General features: G+C 36.7%; 1 pseudogene; it reads right to left on the reverse strand.

The window, feature by feature from the left end:
- Positions 1–2,769: 2,769 nt before the first annotated feature.
- Positions 2,770–5,689, reverse strand: LOC125839099 (receptor-like protein 9DC3; annotated as a pseudogene).
- Between the last annotated feature and the right edge of the window lie 2,977 nt (positions 5,690–8,666).

The raw sequence follows: 8,666 nt of genomic DNA on the forward strand, positions 1-8,666 counted from the left end.
TACGAACCGTGGATCGAATGACGGTCCGTTCTGGTCGACCATAGTTTGTGTCAGAGGCTGGTAAGGGAAGTCTCGATCCACAGACACAGACCACGGACCGTGGTCTAATCTACGGACCGTGGGTCTGTCCGTGAGTCGGGGCTTAGCCAATTTTCTGAGCTGGTTTGGGGAGGGGTTGCAGTGGTGAACCACGGACCACCAGCACGGGCCGTGGTCTGACCTACGGTCCATGGATGGTGACCGTAAGTTGCACCTGCAACTTCTCAAAATCTGCATTCTTGTCTGTTTCAAATACGGGGTGTTACAATAGTGGTGGTTGTCGGTTAGAGAATGTCCCACAGAAACTATATTATTTTATTATATGAGTAAAGTTGAGTTTGTTACTGCATTTCCTTTAACGAACTAAGTTGATTTTACTGTTTTATAAAGCTTTTTCATATATTGCATGTGTTCATTGCTTTATTCTAAGTTAAAGTTATTCATGAGTTGAGAAGAGCCAAGGTAAGTGTTTCTTTTAGAATCTTTTCAATCCTATGTATTTTTTAGCATTCCAACTCGCATACGCGTACATTCAATGTACTGATGTCAGTTGGACTGCATCGTCTTATGATGCAGACACAGGTAACCAGGATCAACATCCAGTGCCTCGTTGATCCAGCTTGAGCACTCCGAGTCTGTGGTGAGCCTCCATGCATCCAGAGGACTCCTTTATTTCCTTTCTAGTTTAGTTCATTAGGATGTTGTGGGTTTTGTCCCAACATCCCTCTCAGTTGTTTTAGAGGCTTCATAGACAGTTAGCTTATTAGTTCTTTAGTCTTCTCATTTTATCTTATGTTAAGACTTGGGTTGCCATTTTGGCCAAGTTGAATGTTTAATCCTTTTAACATTCTAAGTTATATTATTAAAGCTATTTGAGAAAGTTATTTTGATCATTGAAATCATGCTTAGAGTCTTTCGCTGAGTTAAGTAAGTCAGGCCAAAGTTTCGCTTAGGGCCATCAATGGTTCTCGAGTGCCAGTCTCGCCCCTAGGCTAGGGGCGTGACATGAATGGTCGTGTGGTTTCTGAAAGGTTGCAACCTTTCGGAACCAGTGCTTCTTGCTTATAAATGCCTGTAAATCTTCAGATTTTTCACCTACGAAATTTCTGACTTCTTCTTCTTCTTCTGCACAAATTTTATTCGTGTAATTTACTGTCGTTGAGTGGCTCACTGACACCAGATGTTTAGGTATCAATATATTGGTGATCAAGATCATTTTATCCAGGGAGGATATAGTCCATTTCAAACCTCGGATACTAGAGGGGAATAATTTCAAGGGGACACTGAGCATTCAGTGGGCTCGATTTTCTTTCCATTCTGTTTCATACAGATTCTGGTACGTTTTACAAATTTTAGTTCTTTGTTAATTAATTTTTGTTCTTCACTGGGTGATTTAAACTTTGGAAATTTATTGTTTCTGCAAAGTTTTTGATATCACCAGTATTGTTTAGAATACAGATTGCAAAACAGACGGTACACTGATAAAAGCGGTGTGAATCATGTAGATGTTATAGGTATATATCGTTCACTAGGTCGTCATTATGGATGATGTCAAAAAGTTGAGGAGGCTAAAAAATCCGGTTAGTCATATTTCTGAAAAATTATGGACTTGTACACATAAAAAATTAAGAAAATCTTTGAATTCTTATTTCGTGACCTGTAAACGTTGAAACAAGTAGAGGTTATTATATTATGCAAAATTTATCAGCCTATCTAATTCGATTAGTCATATTCCAAAAATATTATGCACTAATACACACAAAAAACTAAGAAAATCATGAATTCATATTTTGTGATCCCTATAACGCTAAAAAGAAGAAGAAAAGAGCGTGAATCATCTAGAGGCTATGTGTATTGTGCACTACGTCATTATTCACAGTACGAACCTTAATAAATCTATTTTCATTAAAATTTTGGATTTCGATAAGTCGATAACCCATAATTAATTTTTAAAATTAATATTCACATAGTGAAACAAAATTTTCAAGTCCTTCCTTGCACTAGTCTTGCCATGGAAATTTCAAATGAAAGTTACTTACAAACCATATCCCTTTCACTTTGATTTTTTATTTTGATGCGACTACAACGTACTCTTTACTCTAAATTCCCAAGTATCATGACTTATACATTTAAGATTTAAACAGAAATTATTGAGACTAAATAATGAGTCTATACAGAGTGTTATGGGTTCTAAGAGGAGAAAATTAAAGTGGAGAAAACAATTTTCCATATCCAATGATGGATTTGTGAGTTCAATATAAATGGATTGTGGTAGTGACGATGGAAAGTAGTACATTATAACTGATATAGTTATATAAGTTTCAGATATCTCATACTCAAATATTATGATGAAATTAAATATTTTGCATATTGGAGCGAGTATTATTGGACTATTTATCAACAGAAAAATGCACACTTTTAAATACACTGCATAAATTTGTAATGTAATTTATACTATATAGTATGAATTGAAGCCACATATAAGATTGTTCAATGAAAATATTCAGTTGGACGATTAATGTTGCTTAAAAACTGATTGTTATTTGTTTCCTTAACTTGTTCTTCCCTTTCTTCAATTCCATCGACGCCAGCTCCTCGCTGTAATCCAAATATCTTAGTTAAACATCAACTGAGGTTGTGCCTTTTGTAATCATTGGAAATGAAAAAAAAATGCTTGGTATAGAGTTTGATTAATTACCTCAAGTTCTGAAATCAAAACTTATAACTTGTCTAGTGATTATTTTTTCTTCTGTAATTCCTTTGCCTTGGCTGCTTCTTTCTCCTTCTCATCATGATTTTTTGCTCCAGGTTTACAATGATTCTTGCAAGCCATATCGGTTTTCCAATTGAAATCATGAAATATACTATGGATAATCCAATACATAGTCCACTTCCATATCCTATAAGACCAGCTTTCCAAAAATCACTCAGAAATTCAGTATCGCTTTCTTCATCATCTAGTCCAGATATGGTATCATGTGTATCTAATACCCGATCATCACCACAACTTTTTGAAACAGGGAATCCATGTAATCCATCATTGCCTTCATATGAATTGCTCTCAAAAGTGTGAAATTGAGGTCCTTGAGGGATGCATCCTTGGAGATGATTATGAGAGAGATTTAAGAATGAAAAAGACGTAAGAGAAACCAGTTGTTGTGGTATCTCTCCCGAAAGTTGGTTTACCGATAGGTCCAATGATTCAATTGAAGATAAATCTCCGAATGATGGCGGTATATGACCTTGCAAACCATTCTGAGATAAATTCAATATGTGAACTGCAATGAGATCCCCCATGATACTTGGAATTCGCCCTCCAAATTTATTACTTGAAAGATCGATAACAGTGTACAAATACAGGATTCTCACAATTTCACGATCAAATCCCTTGGTTGCAATTGTAATAGAATCTTTGTAATATGTACTTCTACCATATCTTGGTACTTCCATTGATGGATCAATTGTCCTCATGGCTTTCAGAAGTGGAAAAAAACTCAAAGGTAAGTTTCCCGAGAAGGCATTGTAGGAGAGATCGATCTATGATTCGGAGCTCAGGAAACATGTTCTCAATCCTTGATAGTCTGATGGATCCATGGAATTTGTTTGATCTCAAGCTTAAAACTAGCAGACCTGGAAGAGCTCCCAATCACACAGGGAATGTGTCATTGAGGTTATTATTGCCTAAATCAAGAACCTGCAACTCTTTGCAATTCGCCAAAGATCGGGGAATATTCCCCTCTAGTTTATTGCCATGCAAGTTGAGGCTGCTCAGATAACTTCCATTGCTGAAAGTTGTTGGAATATTCCCAGAAAAATTGTTGTGGCTCATATCCAAAACATAGAGGGCAGTGATATTTCCCAAATATTGTGGAATTTCTCCACTCAAATTGTTTCTAGCCAAATCTAGCATTATCAGTGATGTCAAATTGCAAATGGATGAAAGAATTTCTTCAGAGAGATTATTTTGGGATATGAAGAAGTATTTTGTGGAAATTGGTGGAATAGGTAGTGAACCTTGAAGTAAATTGGACCGTAAATCAATAGTATCTACAATCTGAAGAGGAATTGAATCCACACTCGTCAACATATTGTGGGATATATTAAGAGTTCTCAATGAAAACATCCAGTTAGACCATGCCCAATCTGGGATTCTTCCTTGAAGTTTATTATTTGAAAGATCTAAGAACATAAGATGATTTGCGGATCTTAAAAACTCCAATTCTTTTACTTCACATGCGGCCAAATGTAAGATAATAAGAGATTCAGGCAAAGTAGATTTAAGTTTGTTTTCATTCGTCAATGAGATATTATTATATGAAAGACCCAGATACGAAAGTTGTTTGAGGTCTGAAAAGAGGTTGACATCTACCTGACCACTAAAATTATTGGATAATAGATCAAGAGCTTTTAAGTTCACGAGGTTTTGAATTGACTTTGGAAGATGACCAGAAAAGTGGTTATGATTCAATTGTAAATCAATTAATGATGGAAGAGAGAACATCCCTGATGGTATTGTTCCATTTAGGGAGTTATGTGAAAGGTCCAAAAGCTTTATGCGGGTGAGATTCGAAAGAGATTCAGGAATAGGCCCTCTAAGGTTGCAATTTTGAAGATACAAAATATACGACGAAGTTAGATAGCCAAGAGACTCTGGCAGAAAATTATCAGAAAAATTCACGTCACTGAGATAGAACTCTATGAGAGATGCACTGCTATTCCATTTGGTCTTTGGAAAATAACCATTGAGCTCATCATTACTGAATAAGTCAAGTGTTTCCAGGTTGGGCAGGTGTAACAAACCCAATTTCCAATACAAACACAGATATATATTGGTATCACTGAATACAAGTTACAATGTATAATACGCTCAACAAAGTAATAACATGCTAACTAAGGAGAGATTAACATAGAAGAAGGTAACTAGAAGGGGATGAGATACTAGAACAGAGAAAGTGGATAAGAGATGATTGAAAGCCAAGGCTTCGACATAATTTCCATAACCGTTCTTTCTAATCACTAGACCTTTTTAACAATAGATAAATGGGCCTATATCCCAAATAAAACTCTCTAATTGCCCGTAAGTCCTTACTGGGTCAATTTGGTTCACAACAATACTCTCACCCTCAAAAAGAACCTTGTCCTCAAGGTTCTTGTGAGGAAACTTCATTCAGCAGCTTGGAGTATTATAATTGCCTTGGCTGCTACAGGTGAAAACCATTATGATGATTTTGTTGGAAGCTTTGAGGATTGCAGAATTAACTCCATCACTCTTGCTTAGCTTCTGAACCTTCCTCACTTTGTACAAGATAGCATGGCAAAGATGTATAATAGTTTGAGATGTGTCCAAAAGAGTAAACCACCTAATGATGTCATTCAAACTTCCATATATCATGATTTTGATCTTAGAAATGTTACTGGCAGCAACACAAGGAACAAGTAACTTATTAACTAACAGATACTCATTGATATAGCTAACAAATTCTGCGATGTCCTCGCTCCATTTGTTTTCAACATCAATTCCTTTTCTATCAATTGATATATGATGCAAATGATACTTCTTAACATACTCCAACCCGTCAAAGATAAAATTGTCCACCTTCAAATACCGACGAACAATTTTATAAGCTCCTTCTTTCCCATGTCTCTCCATTGCAATTAAGTCATAAAGTAATATATGGAGCATAACCAAATCTACCCTCTCTATGGCACCATAAATTGTGTAACCAGTAAGGTGCACAACTTGAAGCTTCACCTTATATCTATTTCATAACTTTCGTACCTTTCACTGCATTTTACTACTTAAATTTGCAGCGTATAGATGAACAATTGTCTTGGAATCAACCTCACCAATTATGACAAGCCCATCGAAGTCAAATTTCGATTCTATTTCAACAGATTTCTCAATTTGGGCTAGAAAATTCAATAAAGAAATTGAGAAAGGTGGCTTTGGAAGTGGTCGTGGCAGCCGAAGTTGAAAAGTTTGTACCCAAAGAGAGACCACGAAATGATTTAACACACTATCACCACAATCAAGAAACTGACCAGAATTAAAGTGAATATGTCGCGAAACAGTCCTTGATTTATGAATTAGACCAAAAATAGCACACAAGAGTTTAACAACTCTATTGACCGGAATATTTGGTGACTGCTTAGAGTAACTTCCAACAAATTCTTAGAAGCATTCTCCACACTTTCTCCTCCATAACATTCTTTCTCGATTTAGACAATAAGAAATCATAAATATTTCTCCTTTGCCCAGTATCTACCCAGTTGCAAGAATTTCTCAAGGTTGATATAATAAACTTATCCTGATCCAAGTCACTCGAGGCTACACACAATACCAAATTATACATAGTAAGTAAACTAGAGCCAGGATCAAATGGAAACTCTAAGCCAAATTGATCAGGTGGAAAAAGATTCAAAATCAAGAGAATCACATCATGGCCAAGTCTACTGGTTATACCTCTAGTTATAAGGTTGGGATAACTGCAAGTTGAAGGAATTGAAGACATCGTCTTCCAACATTGAGCAAGTCTGAGTCCATGTTGAGGGTAAACCTTTCCATTTCTGATGGTAACAATTTCTTCTTCATCATTTCTGTCTTCACTTTTAACATCATTTTCATAATCAGTTGCCGCAGCAGTAGGAGAGATAGAATATGCCAGATCATAAGGAAAAATTGCCTCAGTTGTATCTCCTATTGTCAACTTACACACCTTGTGGGGATCCTTAACTTCAAGTTGACTAAGCTTACAGTATATATTAATGGAATTTGCATCTGTGGGTCTTTCAGACAAGTCATCAAACACCTTGGGCGAATTGGTTTTGTCGTTGCCTTAAGATTGTTCGTCATAGCATTGCGACAAAGGTAAGTTGATTATATCGCTCAATTGCAGAGGAACATATGCAATATCCGACGTGAGTACATTAAAGTCACCATATACCGACGAGACATCCTCAAAACGACTTTGGTAGTCAATCACGAAGGTTACCTAATTATTGAGCAAGTGACATCTTTGTGATTCGAGATGTTGTTTACGAAATCGAATCATTACCTTCGTTGTAAAGTGTTTCCAATCTGACAATTGTTTGTTCCGAAAAAGCCATTGATACCACTCCAATGCTTCCCCATCGAGATACAATGACGCGAGAGATAACTTATACTTTTCTGCAATTTCATAGAATTCAAAGTAGTGTTCAGCCTGGAAAATCCATGCCTCTGGGTTATCACCATAGAACCGTCCAAAGTTTATGGATGCGTACTTATGATGACACATCGGTGGTGTCGGAGATAAATCTCTATTCTCATATATCGAAACTTTGTTTTGGGGCGTAGCAGTTGCAATTTTTCCAATCAACCCCTGTAATATTGAACGAATTTCAGACATCTCCTTTGACCACAAATCCTTCCTGGGGTTAATCGAATCATAAGGAGTTCGTAATTTTTGGTCCTTCATTGAAGACCTCTGGATGAAAGTACCAATGTAACAAACCCAATTTTTAATACAAACACAGATATATAAATTGACAACCAAAAATTTTCAGCAAAGAGTATTTTGGCGGTTCGCCAAATAATTTTTATAAGGAGAATCATTAATCAGGCCAGGTGTAGGTAGTCTATTTATGAGATAGACAGCATGGTGACAGGCAAAGGACCATAGTTCAGATGGTAGTGAGGCTTCATTGAGAAGAGTATGAGCTGTTTTGACAATGTGACGATGTCGTCGTTCAGCGATTGTAACTCGTTAGGGCGTGTAGGGTGGGGAGATCAAATGTTGAATGCCATGGAATTGTAGGTACTGTTTAAGACTTGTGTATTCACCCCCTCCATCAGTATAAAGTGAGACAATTTTGTGTTTGAAAATTTTTTCCACTAAAGGATGAAAGTTTGCAAAAATTGAAGCGACTTCACTTTTGATTTTGATTGTATACAACCAAGTGTATTTGGTGTAATGATCAACAAAAATGCAGTAATACAGCTTTTTATCAATTGATAAAATAGGTGATGGACCCCATAAATCTGTAATGACCCTCCTGGTCATTTCTGTATCTTGCCTTCTGTGTGTCGTTTAGATTGTTCCTGTAGCGACCCCAAGTCATTTATGACTTGCTGGGACTGACAGTTCGGTCACTTGGTCGTTCGTTTGGTTATGGTGTGAGTTTAGTGTTTTGGAGCTTATGAACCTTGAACGATCATTTTCGATCAAAATTTTGAGAAGATGACATCGAAATCCAATTCTAACGATTTCATCAGCTCCGAAAGGGTCATTTTAGACTAGTAGCATGGTCGGCATGACTCCCGAGCTTTTCAGTGTGAGTCGGTGCGATTAGGCGTTTTAACTTTAAGTTTAAGCCTAAGTTTGACTTTGGTCAACATTCTGAGTAAACGCGCTCGGATGAAAATTCTGTCAACGCGGTTAGCTCCAAAATGTCAAGTTTGGTCTAGATTGACCTTTCTTTTGTGTCTCGAGGTTTTCGATATTTTTCTGAGCTCTTTTGTGGTTTTTGACTTAAAATGGCATTTGGGTGTGGGACCCACTTTTTGTCAAGATGATCTCGTATGGAAATTTTGACTGTGCCATTGAGTCTGGAATATCAAATTTAGTATGGTTGCATATCTCGTTTGC

Source organism: Solanum verrucosum, unplaced genomic scaffold, assembly GCF_900185275.1.
Source record: "Solanum verrucosum unplaced genomic scaffold, falcon-dt-bn FXZP01000163.1, whole genome shotgun sequence".
Lineage (NCBI taxonomy): Eukaryota > Viridiplantae > Streptophyta > Magnoliopsida > Solanales > Solanaceae > Solanum > Solanum verrucosum.